Raw genomic sequence first — 10,509 nt, 5'->3', positions numbered from 1 at the left:
TATTCAGGTCTGATTTCATTTAGGATGGACTGGTTGGATCTCCTTTCAGTCCAAGGGACTCTCAAGAGTCTTCTCCAGCACCACAGTTCAAAAGCATCAATTCTTTACCACTCAGCTTTCTTTATAGTCCAACTCTCACTTCCATACATGACTATTGCAAAAACCATAGCCTTGACTTTGACAACCTTTGTTGGCAAAGTAATGTCTCTGTTTTTTAATATGCTATCTAGACTGGTCATACATTTTCTTCCAAGGAGTAAGTGTCTTTTAATTTCATGGCTGTAATCACCAACTGCTGTGATTTTGGAGCCCCCCAAAATAAAGTCTGCCACTGTTTTCACTCTTTCCCCATCTATTTGTCATGAAGTGATGGGGCCAGATGCCATGATCTTCATTTTCTGAATGTTGAGCTTTATTTAAGCCAACTTTTTTCACTCTCCTCTTTCACTTTCATCAAGAGGCTCTTTAGTTCTTCTTCACTTTCTGCCATAACAGTGGTGTCATCTGCATATCTGAGGTTATTGATATTTTTCCTGGAAAACTTGATTCCAGCTTCTGCTTCATTCAGCCCAGTGTTTCTCATGATGTACTCTGCATAGAAGTTAAATAAGCAGGGTGACAATATACAGCCTTGATGGACTCCTTTCCCTATGTGGAAACAGTCTGTTGTTCCATGTCCAGTTCTAACTGTTGCTTCCTGACCTGCATACAGATTTCTCAAGAAGCAGATCAGGTAGTCTGGTATTCCCATCTCTTTAAGAATTTTCCATGGTTTGTTGTTCCACTCAAGCCAACAATATTCTATCTAACTTGTAAAATCTAGTTCAATGTTATTAAATTCTAACCAATTCACTATATACAAAGGTTGCAATTACAGGTTTCTATCAATTGTCAAAAGATCACTGTGGTAAAGTATGAGATAGTTTGCTACTTTTTGACATTTATTCTGGAAGTTTCATAATGCAAGCTCTTTCTAAACAAACAGATACACTAACCAATGAATTGCAGTATTAATATGTGTAACTTTGTATTTTCATAAAGCCCTTTGTATAGTTTTAAGTATTTATCATCAATATTCAGTTGCCTTTTGGTATCTTGAGAGGATTGGTTCCAGAAGTGCCCTCGGATACCAAAATCTACAGATGCTCAAGTCCTGTATATAAAACGACACAGTATAAGCAATACAGTTGACACTCAGAATCTGTGAATATGCATCAACCAAATTGAATCTTTAACTTCTTTCTATATACAGCTCCTAATTTCTCTGCCTGGAATGCCCATGCTTTAAATTTTCATGACCACGTCCTCTCCAGTTTAAGGCCCAACTCAAAACATGTCTGTTTTAGGAAGTCTATTCTCCAGCTTGAAGTCAACCCTATTGATTTTTAAATCCAACACAATCATAGTTCTCCATCACTGGTTAAAAATATAGATGTCAGAGATGCATTGTGGATCTTCCTAATCACAGTCAATGAGGACAGCTAAACTTTTACATCTATCTAAAGTGATGCGTACGTATACTGAAATTTGAGAACCACTGTCATCCTTTTTGTTTGCATCTCTATCTCACTTATTCCTCTTTATTTTGCAATTATTTATATTATTTCATGGTATCCAGTCCCACCACTTCATGGCAAATAGATGGGGAAACTATGGAAACAATGAGAGACTTTATTTTCTTGGACTCCCAAATCACTGCAGATGGTAACTGCAGCCATGAAACTAAATGATGCTTGCCCTTTGGAAGAAAAGCTATGACAAACCTAGACATCATATTAAAAAGCAGAGACAGTACTTTTCCTCCAAAGGTCCATATTGTCAAACCTATGGTTTTTCTAGTAGTCATGTATGGATGTAAAAGAAAGATGAGTGTTGAAGAATTAAGGCTTTTGAACCGTGGTGTTGGAGAAGACTCTTGAGAGTCCCTTGGACTGCAGGGAGATCAAACTAGTCCATCCTAAAGGAAATCAGTCCTGAATATTCATTGGAAGGACTGATGCTTAAGCTGAAGCTCCAAATACTTTGACCACCTGATGTGAAGAACTGACTCATTGGAAAATACTCTGATGCTGGGAAAAATTGAAGGCAGGAGGAGAAGGGGATGACAGAGAATGAGATGGTTGGATGTATCACCAAGTCGATGGACATGAGTTTGAGCAAGCTCAGGGAGTTGGTGATGGACAGGGAAGCCTGGTGTGCTGCAGTCCATGGGTTCACAAAGAGCTGGACACAACTGAGCGACTGAACTGAACTAATATTATCTCTCTTTGACCTCCTGTTAAAGACAGTTCTTGAGGGTGGACAGTGTCTTCATTACTATCTTTATACCCTTTGTGGGATACAGTAGGTGTCGAGTAAGGGTTGAATATATGGTGGAATGAATGAGCTCCAGAGTGAACTTTTTTAACACATTGAAGTTACATTTCATAACATTTTAAATTATCTTTTTAAAAATGATCTTATAAGTAGCCTCAAATCTTCTAACAATAAGGCAACAGCTAGTAAGAACTGGAGGAGACTGATATTAGTTAATATCCAGCTGATGGTCAATCCCACTAATATTTGAATTTGGCTCTATACACAGGATAACAGATAGAGTTAATCTTATGTTAATCTCAGATTATTAGTGGTTATATGGTGATCTGTGTTGAGGAAGATTCTGAGGCTTTACAGATTCAGTATTAAATAGTCCTGTTCACCATTGAAGTCATGGCCTGTATACTGGGAATGTTCCATCTCTTATCATCTTTAAAATATAATAGTGACCTTTGGGTGTTGTAAATTAAAAGACACAATTCCTTCAGATATCACAAATTAAATGACTTCAGGGACCATGGCAAATTAACACAAGCAAGTAAAACAGCTCAGGTCGGGGCTAGGCTAATGGAAGAGAAATGCTAAAGTGAAAACACTGGCTTAAAACTCAACATACAAAAAACAAAGATCACGGCCTCTGGTCCCATCACTTCATGGCAAATAGATGGGGAAACAATGACAGGCTTTATTTTCTTAGGTTTCAAAATGACTATAGACAGTGACTGCAGCCATGACGTTGAAAGACTTGCTCTTTGGAAGAAAAATAATGGCAAACTTAGACAGCTTATTAAATAGCAGAGACATTACTTTGCTTTCAAAGGTCCGTGCAGTCAAAGCTATGGTTTTTTCAGTAGTCATGTATGAATGTGAGCTGCACAACAAAAAAGGCTGAGTGCCAAAGAATTGATGCTTTAGAACTGTGGTGCTGTAGAAGACTCTTCAGAGTCCCTTGGACAGCAAAATCAACCTAAAGGAATCAATCCTAAAGGAAATCAACCCTGAAAATTCATGGGAAGGACTGATGGTGAAGCTGAAACTCCAATACTTTGACTACCTGGTGAGAAGACCAGACTCATTGGAAAAGACCCTGATGCTGGGAAAGATTGAAGGCAGGAGGAGAATGGGTGGCAGAGGACAAGATGGTTGGATGGCATAACCAACTCTATGGACATGAGTTTGAGCAAGCTCTGGAGATGGTGAAGGACAGGGAAGCCTGCTGTACTGCAGTTCATGGGGTCACAAAAAGTCGGACATGACTGAGCGGCTGAACAACAATAACATGAAGCACTCAGCCCTGGATGGCCTGAAAGAAAGTGAAAATGAAAGTCACTCAGTTGTGTCTGACTCTGCAACCCTTGGAATTCTCCAGGCCAGAATACTGGAGTGGGTAGATTTCCCTTCTCCAGGGGATCATCCCAACCCAGGGATCAAACCCAAGTCTCCTACATTGCAGGCAGATTCCTTACCAGCTGAACCACAAGGAAAGCCCAAGAATAGTGGAATGGGTAGCCTATTCCTTCTCTAGCATATCTTCCCAACCCAGGAATCAAATCTCTTGCACTACAGGCAGATTTTTTACCAATTGAGCTATCAGGATGGCCTATTGTATCACAAATCCACAGACTCCATATTATCAGATCATGGGAATTGCAAAGCAAGATTTCTGTGAGTAAATTTCCTGATTTCCAAACTTTAACTACCAATTTGGTTTTCAAAAAATATTGCCCAGGTCAGAGAAAAAATAGTCTGCCTATCATGCTTCATAAAATTACTTGGAGTGCCTTTCTGCCTCTGCCCACCTCTAGTTCTCTCTTCTCTTCCCTGCATTGTCCTAATTTAATGATTAGAATCAATTATTAAAATTTCTGTTCTGTATTCTTCATAGAGAGGTCCTCCATTGTGGTCTTCTGTCACTGCCTTTGTCCCAGAAAAGGCAAATTCAAAGAGCCCTCTGTTGTATTTTTTGTTTGAAGGTCATGAATTTACACAGACCTTCTTAAGGTAAGGGAATGAATTAGGAGCATCACCAGAAAGGATCAAATATTCTTTTTAACTCCATAGTCTCAGGTAATTGAATTATAGTTCTTATGCATTTAAAGTACTTTTTGTCTCAATAAAAATGGATAAGCAGATAGGCAGAAATTGAGCAAAACATGAAAAAAAAGTCTAAATGTTCTATATTCACTTTAAGTATTATTTGAACAACTATAGTTCAGTTAAGGAAAATCATTTTTATCATGACCAATAAAGGCAAAAAGCTGCATGCCTTGCAACTTGCCTCCTCTCAGAAGAACTTCTGAGCACACTGTTAACAGCTGTATAAACAGATTCTGCAATACATGGTCACAGTGCTAAGCTGACAGCCTTACAATTACAGGAAGCTCTAGGGCTTTGGTCAAAAGTGTGTGCGTGTGTGTCTTCATAGTTTTCTCTTCCCTGGAGGGGTGTTTTCACCCATCACATATTAGTGCTAATAGAGCTTTCTGACCCCAAAGTAAGAACACCTCACCTGTGAAGGAGTGTATGTGTTGCTTGAATGGTTTGCATATAAATACTAATACCTACCCAACCTTATTTAGCCCAGTAAATCTCTCAGAGGGTATAAGTCAGCCATTTTGACCACAAGCGGCTATAATTAGGTCAGATGAGGAATCCAAACCCTCTGCCATGAATCATGTTTCTCAACTCTCCAGATTTTAACAAATACTCCCAACTGACCGAAGATTAACATACATGACCCAGTGTCTCTTCAAACAGCAGGTGGAGACATGATGTTCATTTTTCTCGAGTTTATTTAAAGTCTAATATGCACTGAGCGGGTAACATGATTTGCATTTCAAAATCAGAAAATAAGGCCTATCTCTTGGGTTGGCTCACCAACCTCTGGGTTTTGGGAATTTCTCATTTAGGGAAATGTGACGCCTGGAAAATCCCATGGAGAGAGTTGCCTGGCAGGCTACAGTTCGTGGGATCTCAATGAGTCAGACATGACTGAGAGCACGCAGACAGACACCCAAAACTTTAAAAAAAAAAAAAAACAATAAAAGTAAAAGCAAAAACAAAAAATAACAACAACAGACACATAACTGGCAATAAAGCAAGTCCCCAGATGATCATCATCCAGTGCATTCTGATGCAGCAGCCTTGTAAAAAGTCTGTCTGTCTATCCATCTAAGTCACTGATTTTTATTTTTGGATCACATGTCGATGCAAACTCAGGAAAACAAGAGAGAACTCAGCCTTCCTGTTCAGGAAGTGTGGATCAGTTTAAGAGTGAACAGCATTGAAACTGATCTCCTCTATTGCCTCACTATGTCTGAAGACCTCTGATATCCTACGTCATCCCTTATAGTATTTGTGATAGGAAAATAAAGAAATTCAGGATCAGGAAGTCGAAGTACCAGATTTGGGGTTGAGGAGCTAAGATGTGGAGCCCTGTAACAGGAATGTTGGCAATTATGGATTCCAGGGTTATGATCCCATTTCAGATCTATGTCAGGAAGCCCACTGAGCATTTCCCTGAGAGGGATGAGCACCTGAGTCTAGTAGCATGTAAAAGGACCCCCAGTGACTCCCTATTACCCACAAGGTAAAGTTAACATTTTTTTCCATGGTGCAAAGTTCTCTCATGGCTTGACTTTTGCCTACTTTTCTAGCAATATCTCCCCCACTATCCTAACACATGTTTACACATCCCCAGGTGTGAACATCTACTTGCTAGCAAATTTCACCGCTCTATGGTTTGACGTATGCTATTCCTGTGTGTGTGTGCTAGGTCGCTTCAGTTGTGTCTGACTCTTTGCAAAACTACAGACTGCAGCCCACCAGAAACCATTAACCTAACTTGTCTGTTGCTTTCACAAGCTGTACAATGTCATTCACCCTCTACTTTAGGGAACGTTTTATCTTAGCAGCTAATTTTGCTATGGGAGTCCTTGCTTCTTAGGGGGCCCTATCATTTAAAAAAAAGAATGGCATAAAAACAAATCTGAAAATCATTTGGAAATTAAATTTTAAAACATTCCACAAAAATAAGAATATTTGGAATAATATGCCTATCAAATAAGACCACATTTAGGGAATAGAAGAAAAGTAAAATAACTTTGAAATTTCTGAAAAGAACTATCACAAAATTTGCAAAGGCCAAGAGAGTTTCAGGAATGTCCAGCTGCAACATCTGAGAACTCATATTTATTTTAATTTTTGAAGTACATACTCACTTATTGGTATTTAGGTGTGCTTTCTCCCAGGATAAATGCTCTCAGAAGGTCAAAGGCATGACATCTGATTTTTCCCCTAAGGATCTAAGGTATCTATGAATTCTGTGAGCTTTCAGTATAAGCTTATTAATTGAAAATTTAAGTCTTCTTCATTGACTACTTTTTAAAGTTCTAAGTTGCCAACATTGAGTCTGGGAATTATTGATGAAATGTTATTTTATTTGTTAATACACAATAATTACTCTAATTAAAATTACACACAAATATCACATTCATTATCTATTTTAATGGGTCATATTTTTGAGCTTAATTGCATGTGTTTTGCAGGGTAAAAAGGGTATGTATATACTCTTATTTATTTCCTTACCTAAATCCCTCTCAAACTGCTTCAGTTTGAGTGATTTTTGATATGTTTGAAATTTCATTTGGGTTTACAGTCTACTGGAGTAAATTCCAATTTATGCCAAAGCAATAAGAAATCATTTGAATAATTCTGAATGAGGAACTGCAATCTTAATAGTTCTCTTTCCTTTTAGTGAAATGGCCCTAGTTGTACTGAGATTCAGTGATTGATAGAATTCATGCTATACTTGTTTTTCAGGACTGCCATAACAAATTAGCACAAGTTTGGTGACTTTGAACAAAAGAAATGAGATTGGTTGTAGAAATAAATTCATTTAGTGAGGAACTCTATATTGCTGCTTTTTGTTTGCTTGTTTATTTGCTATCTTTTTGTTTGCTACCTAACAGAGTATTGCAGTTTTACTTATACTAAATTGAATTATTTGTAGATAGATATATTTTTAACATGTAAGGATGGCCAAATGGAAGATTCTTTTTCATTTCTGAATTATCTGTCAGTTTATAGAACTTTCGATAGTGAAAGGATAGAATCCCAAAGATGACGAGGATTTGGAGTTGGTTTCAATAACATTCATGATGAACATCTGGAAGTCTTAGAAGTGATTTAGGAGAAATATCAGCACATGTTTCTTGTTGGATAAATCTCAATGGAAGAGGCATACAAACATTTGAAAATCACTTCTTTTTATAACAGTCTTATAAAACCCTGCACACTCTTACTCCTTTCACTCTTCATTCATGTATACAGGTCCTAAATTTGAATTCCTCTATCTGTAGACACCATAGCTACCAAATATTCTCAACAATATAATATCTCCAATTTCCATGGCTGTTAGAATATTTCTGATTTATTGCTATTTTATATCTACTCTACAGAATTCATTACTTAGAAACTGGTTGTAAAACTCTGACAAAGATCTCTTTCTGATGCTTCCATGATATAAATAAGCTTTCCTGGCTCCATAAAGAAGAAAATTCAAGTAGGTAACTAACAACTGCACTAAGCACAATAAATAAACAGAGCTCAAGTCAAATATAGATGAGATTTTGCTGTATGCAAACAGACATGGGAGAAAAACAGTGAACATCTATAGTTCAGTGCCATTGGAGCATTAACTTGCTTTTAGGTTTTCAAGGACAATAAAACTGTATTTGCTTTGATTACAATGATGATTTTGTTTAAATTTTGGTCTCAGTATTGATGACTTCATCTATATCAATCAGTTTTCTTAAAAGCCGTTTGCCTTTTAAGCTGACCAGAAAATACTGTTTTTAATGCCTACTTATAAACTCAACTGAAGAGAGGCAAGGATAATGAAAATACCTTTGTATATCCAAAGGATTACTATCTATTTTCAATAAAATGACAATGATCCAACCTGACAGTGATCTCACTGTCTCTGAAAACTCACAGTGTGATTCTAACAAAGAGAAGGTATGTAACATGAGACAACTATCTCTCCTGTCCTGCAAGCAGTCATATAAATGGAGTGGTTGGACCACACTGTCTCCTAGCACTGATAGGTTTATAAAGAGAAGGCAGAATAATTAGTCTGAAGGGAATTAGTCTGGCACAAACAATACTTAGTCTGGCACGAATACTAAAAAACATTGTAAACCACCACCAAGTTACAGGTTTGTAATAGGGGAAACATGATGGTAAAATGTAAGCCAGTTGTCTACTATTAGAAGAAAAACAGCCATGAGGGCATAGATTTTGTTCATTTTGCTCCTGACTATAAACCCTGTACCTAGAACAATCCTTGGCTTATGAAAGATGTGCTCAAAATATTTTGCTAAATTAACATTTAAAAGTGTTACACATGTGAGTAATGAGACATACACACTTACTCTACAGTGAAAGCTATTGCTTTGGGCAGAAGGTAGACTATTTCTAGAAAATAGTTCAATTTGCTTTTAAAGGTCTTTAGTTAGAAAAACTAACACCCTGCTTGTCTGACCCAAACTTTCTTGTTGGTCTGCAGTCTTCTCTTTGACTCCACGCTTCAGAGAGCTAGCCCAAACCTCTGTTTCAATGACCTCTGTACCTAAGATTCCAGGAAGGTGGGTCGATGCCTTTAGTCTTTAAACTGCTGAGCCCTTCTCTTGCCAGGCGTCCTCGTGTGAGGACACCATCTTTAAACCCTGCATGGCAATCCCTGACACACTGCCGTGATGCCCGGGGAAGACAGGGCAACCTGGAAGTCCAACTACTTCCTTAAGATCATCCAACTTCTGGATGATTATCCAAAATACTTCATTGTGGGAGCAGACAACATGGGCTCCAAGCAGAGGCAGCAGATCCCTATGTCCCTCTGTGGGAAGGCTGTGGTGCTGATAGGCAAGCACACAATGATGCGCAAGGCCATCGAGGGCATCTGGAAAACAACCCAGCATAGGAGAAACTGTTGCCTCACATCCGGGGGATTGTGGGCTTCGTGTTCACCAAGGAGGACCTCCCTGAGATCAGGGACACGCTGCTGGCCAGCAAGGTGCCAACTGTCGCCCGTGCTGGTGCCAAAGCAGCGTGTGAAGTCACCGTGCTGGCCCAGAACACTGGTCTGGGGCTCGACTAGACCTCCTTCTTCCAGGCTTTAGGCATCACCACTAAGATCTCCAGGGGCACCATTGAAATCCTGAGCGATGGGCAGCTGATTAAGACTGGAGACAAGGTGGGCTCCAGCGAAGCCACGCTGCTGAACATGCTGAATATCTCCCCCTTCTCCTTCGGGCTGGTCATCCAGCAGGTGTTTGACAATGGGAGCATCTACAACCCTGTAGTGCTTGACATCACAGAGGAAACTGCATTCCCGCTTCCTGGAGGGTGTCCGCAATGTTGCCAGCATATGCCTGCACATCGGTTACCTGACTGTTGCCATCTGTACCCCATTTTATCATCAATGGGTACAAGTGGGTCCTGGCTTTGTCTGTGGAGACTGATTACACTTTCCCACTTGCTGAAAAGGTCAAGGCCTTCTTGGCTGATCTATTTGCATTTGTGACTGCGGCCACCACCGCAGCCCCGCCCCAGGCAAGGTTGAAACAAAGGAAGAGTCGGAGGAGTCGGAGGAGGATATGGGATTCAGTTTCTTTGACTAATCACCAAAAAGCAGCCAACCTGGCCAGCATTATTTGTGAAATGAGAAAATAAAGCCTTACTTATCTTAAAATAAGTAAATAAAATAAACTGCTGAGCCTTAAAAAGGTTCTTGCCAGGAGCAAAGTCCCTCAAGGCAAGAACACGACTGCCTTGAACTTTAAAACATGGAAACTTACATTACCACATGTAAACTAAATAGCCAGTGGGAATTTGCTGTATGACGCAGGGAACTCAAACTGGGGCTCTGTAACAACCTAGAGGGGTGGGATGGGGAGGGAGGTGGGATGGTTCAAAAGGAAGGGGATATATGTATACCTATGACTGATTCATATTGATGTTTGGCAGAAACCAACACAATTCTGTAAAGCAATTGTCCTTCAATTAAAAAATAAAGAAATAAAAAACAAAACAGTAGGAAGGTATCTCAGACTTCACCCAGTTAATATCTTCATTGTTGACAGTGAGAAAAAATTAGAAGAAAGGCAACTTGTCCCCAGTGACTCTGGAAAT

The 10,509-nt window shown here is 39.1% G+C and overlaps 1 pseudogene; it reads left to right on the top strand.

Annotated features, from left to right (window-relative positions):
• The first annotated feature begins 9,074 nt into the window (after window positions 1-9,074).
• Window positions 9,075-9,998, top strand: LOC128052725 (60S acidic ribosomal protein P0-like; annotated as a pseudogene).
• The last annotated feature ends 511 nt before the right edge of the window (window positions 9,999-10,509 follow it).

This window comes from Budorcas taxicolor, chromosome 8 (genome assembly GCF_023091745.1).
Source record: "Budorcas taxicolor isolate Tak-1 chromosome 8, Takin1.1, whole genome shotgun sequence".
NCBI lineage: Eukaryota > Metazoa > Chordata > Mammalia > Artiodactyla > Bovidae > Budorcas > Budorcas taxicolor.
The sequence above is the reverse complement of the archived record's forward strand: the minus strand, read 5'-3'. Positions and strand labels throughout refer to the sequence as shown.